Source organism: Ambystoma mexicanum, chromosome 5q (genome assembly GCF_040938575.1).
Source record: "Ambystoma mexicanum isolate Mex_15411 chromosome 5q, UKY_AmexF1_1, whole genome shotgun sequence".
Lineage (NCBI taxonomy): Eukaryota > Metazoa > Chordata > Amphibia > Caudata > Ambystomatidae > Ambystoma > Ambystoma mexicanum.
The window spans coordinates 899,042,234-899,062,616 of NC_090933.1; the positions used below are offsets into that span (position 1 = coordinate 899,042,234).

Genomic DNA, 20,383 nt, shown 5'->3' on the forward strand with positions numbered 1-20,383 from the left:
AGAAACCATCTGGTGATTTGAGATCGACCTCCGTGAGTTGAATAGATGTGTTGTGATGGATAGGCAACCACTGCCAAATATGAATGAAATGCTAGCCATGATAGGACGTAGAAGGGTATTTTCCAAATTGGACACGGCTTCAGCATTTTACCAGATAGAACCAGAGGAGGAATGTAGGAAATTAACTGTGTTTATAACGCATGAGGGTATTTTCCAATTTCATAGGATGCCATTTGGCCTTATGTCAGCAGCTTCTGTTTTCCAAAAGGTGATGGACAAGCTGTTTAAAGGGATAACAGATGTATTCTGTTTCCAAGATGATGTGTTGATATGTGCAGAGACTGAAGTGGAGCATGATATAATTCTGGAACTGGTGTTAAACATTTTGGAACAGAGAGGAGTGACATTAAGGGAAGAGAAGTGCAAATTCAAAAACCATTTAGAATCTAACAACCTCTTGGGCCTTTGCAAGTCAGGCTTTAGACCGAGTCACGGTACTGAATCAGCTCTCATAGACCTCAAAATTCAAATGGATGAGCTTAAAGACAAAGGCAACCTAGCGCTCCTTCTTTTACTAGATCGATAAACGGCCTTCGACCTGGTCAATCATAAAGTACTCTGCAAACATCTGACTGCGGCGGCCCACTTCTCCACTAAAGCCTCACAATGGATAAAGTCCTTCCTCTCCAATAGAACCATGAGGTATTCGCCCCGGCGGCAGTTGCTGAGCCTGCCCCAGTCTCTTGTGGAGTTCCACAAGGTTCCTGTGTTTCACCTACACTTTATAACATTTTTACTAAGCCACTTTTCGACCATTTGATGACCTTGGTGTCACTTACACTAACTATGCGGATGACACCCAAATCCTCATTCCCATCACAGGTTTGTATGACACAGACTCTAAACTACTAAATGAAATCTACCAAACTATAGGGGCTTGGTTGGCTATCCATGGCCTATCTCTTAACAACGATAAAACAGATTTACTCCTTATGGGATCGCAAAACCGACTGAACAAACTAGGCGACCAATTAAAATCCTTCGACATTGACAACATCATTACTAAAGTATCTAAAGAAGTGAAAACATTAGGCAACTACCTTGACTCTGCCTTTATGCTAACAAGACAAGTTAATGTGACGGCCTCTGCGGTGTCCTACACATCAAAACTCATCAATGCCTGCAGACCTTTCCTTTCAACAGACAGCTGCATCACCTTGGCCAGAGCTCTCATATTATCCAGATTAGACTATTGTAATGCCCTGTATGTCTGTACAAACAGTCGTAACCTGAAAAAAACTCCAGGTGATACAAAACAATGCCTTAAGAGCAGCCCTCCACATCCCTAGAGCAAATCACATTACCTTGGCAAGACGGAATGCTCACTGGTTCCGAGTGCAGGATAGAATCTCCTTCAAAACCCTATCACTAACACACAAGTGCCTTTCGAACTCAGCCCCCAAATATCTAATGAACAAATTCACATAAAATCTAACCAACAGACCTACTCGGCCCACCCATGCACACCTTCTAACGATACCTAGATACAAACTTCAAAAGCAGGGGGTAACAGTTTTCCGGTGTTAGCAGCTAAACTTTGGAACTCCCTGCCTTTGGCATTAAGAGCTGAATCGTCCTTTTGGACCTTAAAAAAAATCTGAAAACTTGCCTCTTCGAACATGAGCGGTAATGGACTATTGCTTCTTGTCATCTAAAATCACACGGTTCCCTTAAAGTTGATTGTATACCAACTGCTATGGATCTCTATCGCAAGACTACCTTACACGTTTGCTCGTTATCTAAATGTATCTGTAACGTAATGTAATGTCTTTCACTACTGTAACATCACTGTAATTTTCAAGAAATGCGCCCAGAGACCCTTGGGTAAGGTGTGCTTTAAAAATGAATAAATAAATAAAGTGTGTTTTCAAGAGAAACAAAGTGGAATATTTGGGTCATTAAGTGTCAGGATCTAGCATAAAGCCAAAATGTGAAATGGTGGATGTTATAAAAAAGGCTGAGAGACCAGAGTCTAAAAGTGAATTACTTACACTCATTTCTAGGGATGATAGAATTTTACAAATATGTGTTACAACATTTTGCAGACAAGGTAACTGAAAAAAGAAAGTTGCTTAAGAAGGGAGAAGAATTTGTCTGGAGTGAGTGGTGCAAAGGGAATTTTGTGGAATTAAAGAAGAAATAGACTCAGCACGTGCTTTGACATGTTTTGATACACACAGAAGAAGTGTAATCAATGTGGTTGCCATGTCGCTGGAGGAGGTCTCTAGACAAGTCCTCTCTATGAAAGTGTCTTCCAAACAGGTGCTCCCCTGCTCCTCCAGAACTATCAAGGACAACATTGCCTCGCTTGCTCCAGCCTTGGCTGATCTCTGCAATCACTCCTTTGCCACTGGCTCCTTTCTTCTACTCCTCAAGCACTCCCTTGTCCACCCTCTCTGCAAACTCTTGGAGAAGCTGGTCATCTCCCAGCTGATCCACCACACTGATGCTGTTGGTTGTCTACACGACAACCAGTCTGGCGTCAGAGCAGGTAGAGGCATGGAAACTGCACTACTGAACAACCGTGAAGACTTGCTCTCAAATCACAATTTCAACTCTCCTTCCGTTCTCATCCTTCATGACCTTTCCTCTGCCTTTGATACTGTCAATCAATCCACCCTTATAAATAATCTCTGTGATACTCTTGGTATCACAAACCGGGCACTCGACTGGTTGACCTCCTTCCTCTCTGACCGTCCATCCCAGGTTCAACTGGGCCCTTTTCTCCCCTCAATCACACCCTACCCTGCTGGGCGCCTGGCCCAATTGGAATCTCTAGTCAGGTGCTAGCCTGGTTCTCGTTGTTCCTAAACGACAGAACTCAGATCCTTTCTCTCCCTCCTTTTATCTCTGGTTCCTGCCACCTGGGCTGCGGGTTCCGCAGGGCTCTGCCTTGTCTCCCATTCTGTATGATATCTGTATTTGCCCATTGTTGTGTCTCATCCGCTCCCTCTGCATCAGGTGTTATTCATATGCCGACAACACTTAGATCCTGATCTGTTTGGATCTTGATCGGGCTGAGGTGTCGTTGTGTCTTCATCAGTGCCTGACAACCGTTGGAGATTGGATGAACCGCAGTTGGCTGAAGTTGAATGGAGATAAGACGCAGGTGCTGGTGGTCGGATTCCCCTCCTGATCCTTCATTCTGGGTGTCTTCTTTCTGGCCATCTTCTCTTGGCCTTCTTCCCGGCGGCTAAAGTGAAGAATCTGGGAATGGTTATGACGGCTTCTCTTTCAATGGATGCCCAAGTGTCAGCGATGTGTCAAACAGGCAATTTCCATCTTAAAATATTGAAAAAGGTGTTCCCCTGCTGCTGGCCGGCTATGGTATTGAGCCGTTTCGACTATTGCAATGCCCTCTATCTGGCTCAACCAAAGGGCTTAGTCCAACGGCTCCAGCGCCTGCAAAGCCTGGCCGCACGGGTGGCAACGGGCACACCTTATGGGACCCACATTTTGCCAGTGCTGCGTTCCTTGCACTGGCTCCCTGTGGCTCAGCGCATTGGGTTAAAGGCGCTGTGCATTGTTCATCGGGCACTGCATAATCAGGGCACTGAATATCTGCGGGCTAAATTTACCCGCTATCTGCCTAATCGCTCACTGCGATCAGAGTCGGCTGGCTTACTTTGTGTGCCTTCCTTTCGCTGTTCACGTATTGGTGGCTGGGCCTTTTCGCAGGGACGTCATTTCACCAAAATTCCAGGGGTAGCGGAAGTGACATCACACGACCCTTGACCCCTGATGACATCACAGGAACTGATGTCATTTGACCCCACCCTGAAGTGATATCGCGGGAAGCGATGGAACACGACCTTTCACCCATTGACAAAACAGACAGTGGCATCACATAACATTGTACACTACGAAAAATATGGTTACGATATCACAACAATGTGATGTACATTTCATACAAGAATGGATCGCCATATTTATCATTAAGATCAGTGTGTATAGGTCCATATTACCAAATTACTGTGAATGCAAGCAGACGTCCATGACCAAATGATAATGATGTTTTAATATATAGCACTTACGCTTAAGCACATTATATAGAAAAATTATACATTCAATATCACCCAACCTGTGTTGGTACTCATTTATCGACCTCAGAAGGATGAAAGGCTGAGTTGAGGTATTTAAGAACAGACTAAATCAGTGACTCACCACTCGGAGTCTAGCAATTATTGTGAAGAATTCCAGAAAGATACATTATTTGGTATTCCTATTCTTTCTTATTTAGGGTCAGTGCTGAAAGTGTTAGACTTGTGGCACTCCTGTTCTATTTTCCTTCTTTTTTTTAAGGGGCCGGAACAAGAAAGCCAGCCACTCCAGTAGTAAAGAGCCACATAGTTTTTTTTTTTTTTTTAAGAGGTTGCAAGGGAGACCTCATAGGTCGCAGTTGCGACCTCTGGCGACCCCTAAATGACATCATTGCCTTTTCGGTGGCTGCTGCTCAACTATGGAATGACCTCCCATTGGCAGTGAAAAATATACCTAACCATTTATCATTCAGAAATGCTCTAAAAACATATCTGTTCTAGATGACTGATGCTGTTGGGTGGGTGGATGAGTGACCTTCCTCTCTAGCGCCATGATGCCCCTGGGTGACTATGCGCTTTAAAAATTAAAAGAAAAAAAAACCTCTCCACCAGCGGCAGTCCTCAGGTCTCTATCCTCTTGCCGTGACTCTTCAACAGCTATCTTGCCCCCTAGCCCATTCGGTCTCTGCCTTCTCTCCTCACTTCCAGTGTTATGCGGATGACACACAGCTCTCCTTTAAGCTTCCCTCCACTGCCTCATTCCTGGCTGTCTGACTGCTATTCAGGCATGGTGTGCGGCTAATGATCTCTGCCTTAATGCCAGTAAGACTGAGATCCTTCTCATTGGGACCCCAGCTCCCTCCTTAAATCCTCTTCTCTGGCCGCCCTTCATGGGCTCCCTCCCCACACCCCTTGTTGTCATCTTCAACTCCGCTCTCTCCTTCTCTCCTCACATCATGGACGTATTGACATGAAGACCTACTTTCAGCTGCACCTGCTCAGAGGCCTTCTCCCTTTCCTCACCTTCCCCATGAAACTCAATGTCTCATAGTTCTTGTTCTCTCTAGGCTGGACTACTGCAATAGCCTCTTCCTCAATCTGCCTAAATCCTCCCTTCGCCCCTTCAACTAATCCAGAATAGGGCTGAGAGACTTATCCTTGACCTCAAGCCAATGGGCCGCATCTCTCCAGCCCTAAAATCTCTCCACTGGCTCCCAGTTGCTGCGAGGATTAAGTGCAAGAGCCTCTGCATCATCCACAAGGCTTTCTGGGGCCTGGGGCCCGTAAATCCAACTCTCTCTCCCTAAATACCTCCATGCTAGAGCCCTTCGGTCTTCTAGCTCCAACTCTCTGCAGATCAGGTGGTTTTCCAAGCAGAGAGTGGGGGTAGATCTCTCTGTTCCGCAGGAGCCTCCCTCTAGAATGGCTTCCATGCCCCTCTTAGACATGAGCCGGATCTCCTTAAGTTCTGGAAGCTTCTCAAGAGCCTCCTTTTCTCTTCTTCCTTCCCTTGTCCCCCTCCCCTGCTAATGTCCCCCTCTGCCCCATTTTGACTGGCTGCCTGATTCCTTCTGATTCATACAGGGCACCAGGCCCTCCTCACCCTGTCCACCACAGCACCTTGGTTTCCCCTAACCCCCATGTGGAAGTGGGAGGCAGGCCAAAATGGAGGAGGCCGTGAGGGAGACCCTAAAACAGGGCCACAGTTTTGGACCAGGGAGTCAACAGACCCTGTGAGGATGCGTTGTGTATGTAGGCGGACTTAGTCCGCCTTCTGGTGATAACAGGCAGGCTACACTGAAAAGTGGGAACACAATGATGGCACCAACATCTTTTTAGAAACCAGGAACAGATGTATTACAGGAAAAGGAGTAAACTCATTACCATCAGGATATATTTGACACACTGGACTAGCTAGGCACACCCACTGACATCGAACCCGGGCCTGGGGAATACACTTGGATGAAAAGGGGGGAAGGGACACCAAAGGAGAAAGGGAAGGGTTGGAGAAGGGGGGGCTGGTAGAGATGGTGGGGGGGAAATGAGAGAGAGGCCACTGCAGAGAGGCAAAGAGAGACACACAGGGAGAGAGACACACAGGCAGACAGACACACAGGGGAAAGGGGTACAGGGGTACATAGGCACAGGGGGACAGGGGTCAGAGGCCAGGGGGGTAGGGGGAACAAGGGGACAGGGGAAACAGGGGCACAGGGCGATCAGGGGCATGGGGGAGGAGGCACAGAGGTACAGGGGCGCAGAGGCACAGGGGGTAGAGGCACCATGGGACAGAGGGAACAGGGGAACAGGGGGAACAGGATGCAGGGCTACAGAGGCACAGGGCGACAGAGGGAACAGGGGGACAGAGGTACAGGGGGAACATGGGCACAGTGGTACAGAGGCACAGGAGGACAGAGGCACAAGAGCACAGAGGCACAAGGGGGCCGAGGGAAAAGGGGAACAGGGGGACAGAGGCACTGGGGGACAAGGGTACAGAGGCACAGGGGGATGGGGGGCAGAAGCACACGGGGACAGAGGCACAGGGGGGGCAGAGGGAACAGGGGCACAGGGGGGGCAATGGAACAGGGGCACAAGGGAACAGAGGCACAGGGGGACAGAGGCTGAGAGGCCAGGAGAGAGAAGCAGAGGAAGAAGAGACAGAGAAGCCAGGACACCCACTGGTGAAAATATTAGAGCAGGGCTGGGGATGGAGGGGACCAGGGGAGAAGGATGGGGCCAGACAGGGGGAAGGGTACCTGCCAGAAGGGCTTCTGCAGCCCCTGCCCCAACCTACGTCAGCACACCACACTGCCAGCAGCCAAGGAAAAAAGAGAGCCCTTGTCCTCTTTCCACAGGCTTGTATAAGGCTGTTGTTCCATCCCACTGCAGGGCTGGCCTATCACCCAGGCAAGTGTTTGTTTGGGCAAGTGTTACCAGGGTTGCTTACGGGGCCAGTCCCCTCACCCAGGCAAGTGTTTGTTTGGGCAAGTGTTGTCAGGGTAGTTTCCAGGGGAGATGGGATGCAGAGTGTGACACACACTTTCAGGTATTCTGTGTGATTCCTAGCTCAGGGCCTAGTAAGACCTAGCAAGACCGTTTGTTTGTTATTCTTCGTCCCTGTGCCCCCACCACCTTTTGTCTAGTTGCGCCTTGAAACATCATTGCTGTATAGGCGCATTATAAATATCCAATAAATTAAATTAAATTAAAATAAATTAAAGGCATAGGAGTTGTCTTACTAAAGATTAGGAAGGATGGCGATGAGAAGATTATCGCTCATGCTGCAAGAGTGTTGAGGGGGCCTTAGAGGAACTATTCTTATAACACATAAGTGCCTGGCGCTCACAGCCCCTCACTGCCTGTCTGAGAAAATTGTCAGAGCCACCTCCACCAGATCCAAGAGAGCTCATCACGCCAACCAGCTGTACATTCCTACAATTAAGAAGGTCAAAGCAGGCGGCGCCAGCTTCCTCCACATTGCTACCCTACCGTTGACAGGTTCACTGTAACCACGATCCTCCACCAAAACTCTACCTCTTCTGTAATTATCTGTTGCGTTTCTTCTCCCCTTGTTTCCCCTGCCTTTTATCGTCTTGTAACTATGTAAGCCTGCTTGTAACAGCGCCACGATGCCCTTGGGCTGCTTTTGCGCTATATAAATGTTTTTTAAAAAATTGGAGTTTGTTACTAGGACTGACCATAAACATTGTAAAAGTATCTTTGAATCAAAGGGTTCGAGTGAGGTGTAGAGGTGTGTAGCGAGTTGGGTGACAAGGATGCAGAGTCACACGTTTGAGGTACAAGTTATACCAGGACGGGAATACATCCTGGCAGTATTGGCTATAAAGGTTGTGTGTTCAAAAAGAAGAGGAAAGTGATGCAGATATTTCGGACATGGTTTTTGTGAACCATAATGGCATTGTGAGTAAGGAGGAGTGGTTTGAGGCTGTGAATAATGATGATGTTTTGATACACATCAAAGGGTATGTGGAATCGGCATGGCCAATTAAAAGTGGATTAAGTCAGGGTGAAAGGCCTTTCTGGGCATTGCACGATGAATTATCTGTTGTGAATAGCTTGTTGTATGGGTGGGAGCACGTAGTTGTTCCCCTAGCTATTCAGAAGAAGATAGTGGATTTGGCACATGAAGGGCATGTGGGTGTGACTCGAACCAAGGCGGTCATAAGGGGTGACTATTGGTGGCCCGGTTTTGATCGAAATGTGGTCAGGAGGTTGGCAGATTGTGTCAAGTGTGGTAAAGAAGGAAAGGGTGAGGTGGCTAAAATGCAATCCGTGGTGGAGGGTGATATAACTAGAAAGGTTTGAGATGATTTGGCAATGGACCTTTTAGGGCCTGTGGAATCATAGTTGAGTTTATCCAGGAGGTGTTTGGGAGAGAGGGGGTGCCCCGAAACATTCATATGGATAATGGAATGCAATTTACTGGAGGGTATTTTGTGGAGTATGTGAAGATGTGTGGAATAAAACATAAAATATCAGCATTGTACCACCAAGAAGGCAATGGCATGCTGGAGAGGATGAATTGATGTATCATGGATGCCATTTGGATGGCTGGTGCTTGTAGCAAAGATAAGAGGGTGGCTATCCAGGATAGATTGTACGCATTGTGAATATCTCCACATGCGATCACAGGCATTAGCCCATTTGAATTGATGAGAGGGTTGAAGGCTAATACGAAAATGGTTCCTCCATGGCACGGAAGAGCGAGAGATTCCGACTGTGTGAGGGATGAAATAAAAAAAAGATAAATAGAAGTGGGTGATGGAAAAGAATGAGAAAAGTGGAAAGAAGGAGTTGAGGGTGCAGTGTGGAGATTGGCTAAGAATCGGGAAAGGTGTGGTGAAGAGAAAGGGAGATTTGTTGTATTCGGAACTTGTGCAGGTTGAGGCAGTAATGAAAGGGGCTGTGAGAGTGATTGGGAGTCAGGTGTGGAATAAGAACAGGATTGCAATAGTGAGAAAAAGCGTGTGTTGAATTAAGGTGAGGAGATGTGTTATGAAGTGTTCTAGATGATGACGTATCTTATAACACGGAACGCTGATATAGAATGTATTTCTTAAGATGTAACCCCACGATCTAGGTACAGCAGTTGGTGAAGTGGAGCTGAAAGGAGAAGGCTTTGCTGGGAGTTGCTACCTGGTATCGTAAATAAAACTCTTTATGAAGCTTACCTGTGCATTATCCTGTTTCATATCAAGGATGCACAGGTGGAAGCATTGTCCAGGACTGTGTGTGGTGCCATGAGAGCTCCAGCAAGAGACAGCGCGTACAGCAAGAGACTGACAGTGACTGTATAACGCGAGAAACGAGCCGACGAGCAGCAAGCCACACTAAATGGTTTCAGAAGAGACACCAAGCAAAACTGGTGAGTTATCCTGAATTAGGTTAAAAGATAGCAGTTTTTGAATGCTGAAGAATATTAAAAAAAGCATATTGAAAGTAATTACCCAAAAGGGAGAGGGTGACCAGAAGGATATGATTATTCATATAACTCACAGCACAAGGGGTAAACAACGTGAATGTGACTTGCCTGAAAAGAGAAACCCGCTAAGAGAATATTGGAACCAGCAAGGGGACCCACCCCTGATCATAAGAGTTTCTGTTTTTCTTACATTTGTATGTATGTAGAGTTACAAAGTTGAAACTGCCAAATTATTTCTATATGCTTTTGTTGTATGTAAAAGTGTGAGGGACAGAAATTTTGGACACCGGTTCATTTTTCTTTAGTTTAGGTTTCGTTAGGTCAGTGAAAGATAGGCGTTTTTCTTACCCCTTATTATTTTAATAAATTGAGTATTGTGAGAAAACTTCCTCTATGTGTCAGTCTCCCATGTCTGACTCCTCACAACTGTCAGAATAAAGCTCAATCAGCTCCTCCAGTGTATCAACTGAAAGATGCACCACCTCCTCGGCCAGAAAAGGCTGCATCACCCATTCATTGATGTCAGCTTTTACTTCAGGGAAGTATTTTTCAAAGTTGGTCCTTAATGTTATGTGACTTGTGATTGGTGCTAGGACATGCAGCAAGTTGTAATCAGTTTCCTTATTTGCTTCTGCAAGCAATGGGAACTGAACTACTACCCCAGTTTTAATAGTTCTTTTCCAGAGGTCTCGCTTCCTCTTGAAGGGAAATACTTTTTATGCATTGTAAAAGAATTGCAATTGGTTCCTTACAAATACATATTGAGGGTATTTAGCTTGTCAAAAATATCAGCATGCATGTCAAGAGCACAAGCTAGCGGGGATCACACAGAAGGTTTGCCTTGCCAGTGTCCATATCCAAATGGAATTGCTGACCTTCATTTTGGAGTTCAAACACACGTTGCAGCACTCTTCCCCTGGGCAGCCATCTCACTTCTCTGTGAAAGAACAAAGCATAATGTTCGACGCCCATTTCCCCACACAGAATGGCAACGAGACGTGCTCTTGTCGGCTGCATTTTGATGGGACTAACCACTTTTACAGCTGAACTGAGTACATCTTCCAGTTCGTTGTCCATATTCCGAGCAGCAAGCGTTTCACAGTGAATTATGCAGTGTGTGTATGCAACATGTGGAGCAACTGCTAACACGTTGACCTTCAACCCTGCTCACACATTGAAGGTACACCATCCATGCAGATCCTGACTGAGGATTCCCATCTCAACCTGTGACTGATCATGAAATCATTTAAGTGTCAAACAGTTCTGATGCTGTTGCCCTGGTTTTAATGACCTTACAAAACAAAACATCCTCCAATATTGTTGCCCCACAGTACCTTACATAGGCTATTAAATGAACCTCTCCAGATATATCTGTTGCCTCATCCAACAGTTACGCAAGGAGACTGGTTTTCCGCTGTGTGATTAACTGTGCAGTAATATTTTCTGCCATCTCAGACACAAGGCTGCTGATGGTGGTGTCTGACAGAGGAATCATGTTTAGCTTGTCTACTGCAATTTCAGCAGTCATTCTCCTGCACATTGCCATGGTTGCTGGTAGAACGTCAGCGTCAGTGAAAGGTTTTTTTATTTTTGGCAATGAGGTAGGCAATGTCATAGGATGCTTTCAGTGCACGGGCTGGAGTAGAAGCTGTATTTTCTTACTGTACTGTCAGCCCCTAGCATGCGGCAAATGTAATGTGAGTGCCAGATGGAAACTTTAACTTGTTAGCCATTTACATATTATAAAATATGCCTTAAATGTCCCTTAGGAATGTCCTTTATTATCCTGTACACACATTCCCAAAACTACACAGTTAATATCAAATAAGTATGTGTGCTTGGCACCACTTGCCAGAAGAGTCAAGTGTAGCTCCTAGTAGCTGTTGAGGTCAAGCTAAGCTTAGTTGTGACTTCCAAGTATACCTTTAAAATTGCCCCACCTTCACCCATAGTAACATAAAATGAAATCTTTTTTTTTTTAAAGGCATCTTTACCTTGGGCAAGTCCAACTACAGATGTCAGGATTTTTGATGGTCAAAAAGGTTTACAGGGGGACCTCATAATTCCCTGATCTATCCGGGTGTAAATGTGTATGTATATCAGAAAAATGATCAGGGCGAGCCTGGATATCATGTGACCCACTATTTTAATCCATTGGTCATATTTAGAATAAAGTGATGATTCAAACAAACAAATCAACATGTAACACAGGAAAATTTACAACATACATTCCATGCATACAAAACAATCAATATTACTAAAGAACATGATACACAGAAAATGTATCATATCAATGTGGTACGGCCTCTCAGCGTTGTTTGGAGCTGTATAACAATGTGTATGTTTAATTAATCAGCATGGTGTACCAACATTTAACACATGCAAATTCCGTCACCTAGTGTGGTATTGATCACTGCTTATATACTTCCAACTATTCCTTCCTAACTGTTCCCCAGTGTTCTGTACAGCGAGTGGGCTAATAAGTCATAGTTTCCTTGTGGCGCCCATCTGATTAGATAGCACAATTCCCTAAGCCACTACAAAATGGCCACCACCAAGTCCATCCGATCCGGTTGCCATAGCGACGGCATAAACATACCGTGCCACACTTCACTTCGACTTTCGCAGCGCCGGTGACAATTGTGATGCTGGAACAGCATTGGAAAGACAGGGCCTCCCTGTCCTTGTCCTGTACTCCTTTATTGTGTGTGTTCTGTGTCGTTGTCTGCACAGGAGTCCATGTGGGAATCCTGGAAGTGCAGTTCTTCCTCTTTTTGGTTGTGGTGAACAGACCCTTGGGATACCCTTATGGTATCCATGGGTGGGGGTACAACCCTATACCCCTAGTGTATGTTTTTGGGCACCTGTGTGTGGCCCACAGAGCAGGGTATGGGCTGGTGTTAGCTCCATGCTGAATTTGCCAGGTGCTCTGAGTATCCTCCATTTTGGGATACCCTGGGCCTGCCATTGGAATCAGTTAATTCCTGATAGGAGACAATGTGGCCGTTGTAGTCTCTTGCTTTCTATTGCCTGTTACTTTGTTATCCCAAAGTGCTGGGAAGCCCCGACTCTGTCCCTTCCCCTGACTGGCTGTTGCGTGGAAGTTCCATATATGGTATTGTAGGGAAGTCCGGGTCAGACTGGGTGGAGCCGTCTCAATGACTGTGGGACATGGGTGAATGGAGTGTGTCACCAATATACATTTCATGTTATGGGTGATTGGTCTCTGGTGTGTGACACAATGAATGAGACAGCCCTGCCCGAAACTGGTATGAATGCAGTGTGGTGTGCTGAAAGCTGGGTGCTTGCCCCAATCCACATTCCTTGTTGTGAGTGTCTGGGTGGAGAAGAATGGCCTGGATGCACTGTGAGCCTGATTGGATGCCTGCCTGCTGAATGCCCTTCTGAATGATTGGCTGCCTGGGCATGGCTCAGCAGTGTGAATGAGTGACAGAACAGTATATCTGGGGACCTCTCAAGTACTAGAATTGTTCAGACGCTGAAGTCGAAACTTGAAGCTTAACCTTGAAGCCCAGCTGGAAGAAGACAGGTCTGCGGCTGCTTTCCTTCTACGTAATCCGAAAGCTGTCACATCTCCAAGAACTGATCCAAGAGAGGACCTGGCTAGGAGACCTCTTCCCGAGCTACAAGAGAACATCATGCACAGCTGATCTTCTTCAAGGCATCCTGGAAGTCAGTCCTCGAAAAGCTGCCGACTGGAGACAGGGACCACCAAGAAACATTGAAGTAAGCACCAGGATGTTGAGGCCGTCGACGACCATCACCGTCGACCGAGGTTCTGAGGACTGCTGTAACCTCGTCGACCGGAGCCGCAACGCTCCATTGCCTAAGAACATTTGAAACCAAGGACTCCCTTGCCATCACCATCAATTGCTTTGTCCCACTGGAGAAAGTTGAGGTTGATGAACCGAAGCGAATCCGCTGGTGGGTTTCCCGCCACCCGAAGTCCACAAAGATGCTGACGAAGATTTGAAAGGCAGACGTGGTTGAGTCCCGATTGTCGATGCCGACGACCCAACACCCTTGCTGAGCCTACGTTCTTTATCATTCTGCTTTGCGGCAACAAACCTTTGTTATCGAGGTGCACTGCATGCCTCATCTTCACAGGATGTCCACGACCGATCGTCAGCGAGCACTGCGAAGGTCGAAGCTGCTCTCTTGACGACATTGTTCACCTTCCTTGGTAGGAATCACGATGACCCGTGACTCCTGCTTTATAGGGAGTCCCCTCAAGAAGGGCCTGTCAACGAACCGTCAAAAGAACTCTGCTAAACTCAGGTACATTGAGGTAGTAGAACATTTTAGCAGGAAACAAGACTATCGTAAACATATATGGACTGGGCTTGTTAATACACTTTATTTACAGGTTGCCTAGTTGGGGGGGATCCTCACCCAAAACTGTGTCTGGGGTAGCGACAAAGTATTCTGCCATTGTTTAACTTAACTTGCCTTCCTTCCTATGTCTATTGTTGATTCACTTTACTATTTGATTTGTATGCCATTGAGACTGTCAGCAGTTGGTACATTTTAAAGGAGTCAAGAGTTAACTGTGGTACCACATAGACATTGTACATATTTATCATATTAGTATTGCCAAAGCACAATTTGCGCAGAAAATAGGGGGCTTGCACGCAAAATAGGGCGCGAGTGCTAGTTTGTGTATTTATGGAACACAATGCGCAGGGATTACCAGGGACTTGCAAGGAATCCACGCCGGTCCAACACGTCACTGCGACACCACATACGCCTTGCGCGAGACTCCTGCGTTGGGTCCTGCACAGTCAACTAAAAAGGTGGCGAAACACGTTGAATGGGGAACAACAAGCAAAAATATGGGTGTAACGAGGGATGTACCAAAGTAAAATCCTCGCAATGCCCAAACCCGTATTCATGGAATTGAGCACGGCTCGCCGGCGTGCAGTAAAACACATGCAAATCCTGAAACACGTACGCCACGCGATAGCTGGTGGATATGTCAAAGTGCACAAAAACAAATGCATAAAAATCCTGCACGATCAACAAACGCGCGTATACAGCTATGATGAATGTACCATTTGTCGCAGCAGTGATCATGGGACACTGCAGGAGGAGGATGGCCAGAGCCTGGATTTTCCTACCTAGGACCAGCCTTTATGGGATGCCTGATGACCAGGTCTATGGCAGGTATAGGTTTCCACTGAATATTATATTAGACCTGGTCATGGAATGGAAGGATGACCTTACACCACCCACCCTGTGCTCCCAAGCACTGAGCCCCTTGGAAAAGGTGCTGAATGTACTGCATTTTTTGGCCGCCGGGTAATTTCAGCAGACAACTGCCATAGTTGGGGGCATTTCACAGCCCACGCAGTCACGCTGCCTACACCAGGTGTTGGCAATAATGGCTGCACACCCCTCAGTCAGCAGGCACATCTACATACCCAGAACACCTGCAGAAAGGCAGGCCATGGTCCACGATTTTTATGGGTTGGCGCACTTCCCTAGAGAACTCACCACACCGGCCACCAAATCACAAGACATTGTTAAAGACCAAATCTGGTGCAACTCCATACAATCTGCCTTGTTAAATAAAATTGAACTCCTACAAACAAAAATTAAGGAGCACCACAAAAACCTATCACTGCACCTCAAATCTCCCACCACCACGAGCCACATGCCCACCCCTAGTTCGGGAACCACATCCACCAAAGCCCCCACTACCCCGTTCAAATTCAGGGAAGTCACAGAACACGAAGTTATTGAGATAATGAACAAGATCAAACCATCCAATTGTAAAGGAGACCCCTGCCCCGCCAGCCTGATCAAAGACTGCACTGAAACACTCGCCCCTTTCCTTAAATCATTCATTAATGCCTCTTTCAAAACCAACACTGTCCCTGACAGTCTAAAAGAAGCTTGGGTGCGCCCGCTTCTAAAAAAAACCACCCTCGACCCTGAAGTAGCTACCAACTACAGGCCCATCACCACTGTGCCTTTCCTGCTCAAGATACTGGATAAAATGGCCTACACACAAATCCAGGATTATCTCGAAACCAACCATATCCTAGGAAAAAGACAGTCAGGCTTCCGACCAGGTCACGGAACTGAGTCAGCCCTACTTGATCTGAAAATACAGCTTGCTGACACTATGGATAAAGGCAAACCGGCACTCCTTCTCCTACTGGATCTATCTGCCGCCTTTGACCTTGTCAACCACGATATCCTAGGCATGCACCTAAAAAATGAAGCACACTTCTCCCCGGAAGCCATTGCATGGGTGGCCTCATTCCTAAATGGCAGACTCATGAAAGTCTTCTCAGACACTGCCTCGGCAACCCCTACCACCATCCACTGCGGCGTCCCACAAGGCTCCTGCACCGCCCCCACTCTCTACAATATATTCACCCTTCCTCTCTTCAATGACCTCGACTGTCGTAACATAGCGTATACCAACTACGCAGACGATACGCAGGTACTACTCCCTCTAACTGGGACCTACGAAGAAGATGCGACAGCATTAACCAAAATCTACACAGCCATCCAAACCTGGATGGCGGCCAACGGCCTCTGCCTAAACGGGGACAAAACCGAAATCCTCATAGTAGGGACCAATGAAATTCTCAACAAACTCCCCCCCCAATACAAATCCTTCAACATCGACAACTCCACCATCTCAGTCTCCAAGACTGTTAAAACCTTAGGCGTTCACCTAGATGCCTCACTATCTATGTCTCGCCAGGTCAACGCCATAGCCTCTTCCTCGGCACTTACCACCAAGATGATAAATGCTGTCAAGCCTTTTCTCTCCGCCAAAAACTGCCTGTCCATCGCCAGAGCCACTATAGGTACAAAACTAGACTACTGTAATGCCCTGTTCCTAGGCACCTCCGCCCACAACCTAAAAAAACTCCAAATCACGCAAAACAATGCGCTCCGGGCAGCACTGTCCATTCCAAAAAGAGAACACATCTCGCAAGCAAGGAAAGATGCCCACTGGCTACCCGTGAAGGAACGCATACTTTTCAAAGCCATGACCATCACACATAGATGCCTATCCCTGGATGCCCCACCCTATCTCGCAGAAAGAATCACACCGAAAGCCTCCATCAGACCCACCAGAGCTCACCGCACCAACATGATTGATGTCCCCACGTTTCAAAGATCCAGGGCGGGAGGAACCAGCTTCCAACACCTCGCACCTAAAAACTGGAACTCCTTACCTACCTCACTAAGGAACGAAAAATCATACCATACCTTCCGTAAAAACCTCAAAACCCTCCTATTCCGCTAAAGTCTTCCACATGCACTCTCATGCTTGCATTGTAACCACAGCATAGCATAACCTCTAAGCTCAATGTTTATTACCAATGTGAAATGTACTCCGTAACTCGGTTTACATCTGTAAACACATTCCTATGCTTGTGTTCATGACTAAGTCTGCTGTAACAGCGCCACGATGCCCCAGGGCAGTTCTGTGCGCTTTATAAATGCAAATAAATAAATAAAATAAAAAAAGAGTGCTTGCTACCATTGATTGCACCCATGTGGCTCTGCGTCCACCTAGAGTGACTTAGCACATATATCGCACTCGCAAGCACCTGCATTCCATCAACACACCAGCCATGCACTCGAATTTAGCCTCCATGGGACTGGTTTTTATTAACGAGATTGGCACAAAACACTGGTTACCATCCTGCTCCCTCTCCACCAATTACAGCTAGTGGCACTTCCACACACGCACCCGACGCTACTGCGACTTGTAGTCATGACTACGACAGCCACCCAATCAAGTTTATAGGAATTACAATGAGCCTCCAGTCCACAGCACGCATGCGCGCCACTCGCGAACTAGGCAGAGGCGACCGGACAGACGAGCAGCAGCCAACGTACAAGTAAGCTGCTGCACAGCTTTATACGAAAGTAATTTTTCAATAGATAGGATACAGACTACGGGTCTCATGGGTAAAAACGAACGATCGGCCCAATCCAGACCTCGAGAGAGTACGAAAAGCAGTTGCCTAGCAACATGGGCACTCGAGAAAGACGCCAATATCGCAATAGTCTTTCTCTAACCACACAAGAACAGTTACTTAAATACGCAGGTCTCCACGTTAAATATGTCACCCGCGCAAAAAACAGAATTACCTTTTAAAGCATACAACAATTAAGTAGTACTCACTATGCCATCCGCAGCAGCGAGTTAAACACGAGATTTGAAATTAAATTATTTACAAAAGCTACCGAAAGGACGTGTTTATTGACGCCATCTAAAGGTTCAAAGAAATCCTAAAGATCACAGCTTAGATTTTGGTGTACAGAAGACACCAACACAAGAAATATCAGCCCAATGCAGCAGAAGCCAAAGTGCAGGTCTGAGCACCACTCCCTTTACATTTCAAACAAAATGTACACAGATACTCCTTTTATTGAATGTACATTTCTCTTCATTTGTAGCATAAACACATTCAAGGGCCCTTCCTTCAATTAGAAGAAGAGTACACCCATCCAAAATAAAAGCCAGTCCTGAGGAAAGCATAAGAAGAGCTACATTAACAGCTGTTCACTTTTATTTTATGCTGGAAACACCAACAGTGTCGACTTGCAATATGTATTGAAAAAATAACAACACATAAAGTCACTGTTCACTAACCCTGCACATAAATCACTGCATGGTTCAAATAAGCACCATATGACTATCAATATGGTGTTTATACAACAGCCAAGTTAAAGCAACTGATTATGTATAACTAAAGTTGTTCATGTTATGGTATCAAGCCTAAAACCAGGCTTTTTTTAGCAATATGATGACAAATAAAATTGTATTTTACTGTTGAAATTGGTGATTTTTTTTCATATGATATACACGCTGATTTAAGGTGTCTGCAAAAGTGTAGTACACAGTGTTCATACCTATAGGTGTGGAAGGGAGGGCTAGCCTGTATCCCTTTTATATATATATAAACTTTTCGCCAGTACAGGGGACAGTGCCTACCCTCTGAGCACCTACATGATGACACCAATACGGAACCCTGCCACACCACCCCAGGTAAGATACAACACAGCCCATATTGCAACTCGGGGCATAGTGGAGCGCACATTCGGAGTGCTCAAGTCACGTTTCCGCTCCCTTGACCACTCTGGTGGTGAGTTGCAATATGCACTACTATTAGTGTGCAGGGTCATTGTGGCAGCATGTGTCCTGCACAATGTTGCAACACAGTGTGGCGTACGAGAGGACATGGTGGTGCCCCCACACCCACAACCACATGCATGCCGCTTGCGCATGGCAGGTCAAAGGGCACATGGCGAGTCTGCCCATACCCAGTTTGTGGCTATATTTTCCAACTAAACTCCAACCCCTGAGAAGTGCACACAGACCTGACACATTCCAGGTGCCATTCAATGATGACAAAGGGCCATTCATCTGGGCCCACCAAACCACCCTGAGAATTTGTCCTTGGAAGTGCAACATTGTGTGCATCCCTTAGAACTAAACCCAATTTCATTTTGCGTTTCCATGAGAAACACATAGAAGAGGGACTATGACACTACCACCATGCCAAACTAGACATCCAATCGCCTGTGTGTCACATAAACCGTCCCATATGTCATGTTAAATAATCCCCAAACTGTGCTATGGTATGTAATGTCAAAGGAGACACATAAATGGCCAATACATGATACAGGTGTCTCAATGCGCTCAACGATGCATGGAACAAGTACAAAAATAACACCCGCTCATAGAGATCCATAATATGCTGGACAGGAACAGTAATTTCATACTACACTATACTACACTATCAACAGTGCATGTAACAGTGAATCTGTCGGACAGTGATTCATCATATTTTCACAAGTGCATCAATATGCCATCATGCAGGGACCGAGGACAGGGGGGAACAGACAGACACTGTACCAGCATGGTGCAATCGGAACGAACAAATGCACAGATGTTGAGAAGGGTGTGGTATTCAGAGGGTGGTAACAAGTTCAGGGGTGGTTCAAGTGCAACCAGTCAGTGGATGCTTGGCTGAGTGCGGAGAGATGCAACTCTCTCTGGTCATTCCCCAAGTGCAGTGATGATGACACTAGTCCACGTCATGGAGGCAACTGCCCCATAAATTGCTGTGGTTGATAGGGGCGTGTGAGACCTTGAGGCACATCAAGCAGACAGTCATCAAGCAGCCAGGACAAAAGGAATGGAGAGAGTGAGAGAGCAGAGGGATTGCTTAGCAGGAAAGAGGGATAGAATTGAATTGAATTAATTGTTCATTTGTATAGCGCCTATACACAACGTGTTTCAAAGCGCATTCAAGGAGGGAAACAATTCAGAATGTGAATAAAAACTATCTTAATCAGTCTGGAAACATTTCAGATAGTGCAAGTGCAAGGAACAATAAGGGAGGCGGGGGCGGGGTGGGGAGGAAAAATGAAACAAAACAAGTGGTTACATTACTATGCCTGACGACAATTGATGTAGTGCTGAAATATTAACAAGAGGAGGGGGAGCTGAGGTGGAGTATGGCGTGAGGGAGAAGGAGAGGAACAACACAAGCGACTAACATACTAGGTCTGACGACAATTCAGAATAGTGCTGGAGGGGCAAGTAGGAGGAGAAGACAAAGAGGGAAGGGGGAGAGATAAACAAGCTGCTATCACAAAGGTCACAAGACAAATGATAAAGTGCTAATGAACAGTAATAGGGAGGGGAGGAGGAGAGGGCAGGTGGATGAGAAAGACAGGCGGCTACAATTACTATGCCTGACGGCAATTGAGGTAGTGCCGGAATTTAACAGCAGAGAGGAGGAGAGGAGGGATAAGGGGTGAGGGAGGAGGAGGAGGA

The 20,383-nt window shown here is 46.3% G+C and overlaps 1 long non-coding RNA gene across 1 annotated transcript in view; it reads left to right on the top strand.

The window, feature by feature from the left end:
- Positions 1-17,374: 17,374 nt before the first annotated feature.
- Positions 17,375-20,383, top strand: part of LOC138498656 (uncharacterized) — a 30,154-nt gene continuing 27,145 nt past the window's right edge. Inside the window, exon 1 of the long non-coding RNA XR_011278812.1 lies at positions 17,375-17,432. This is a non-coding gene — a long non-coding RNA (uncharacterized lncRNA). The remainder of the gene's footprint in view (positions 17,433-20,383) is intronic.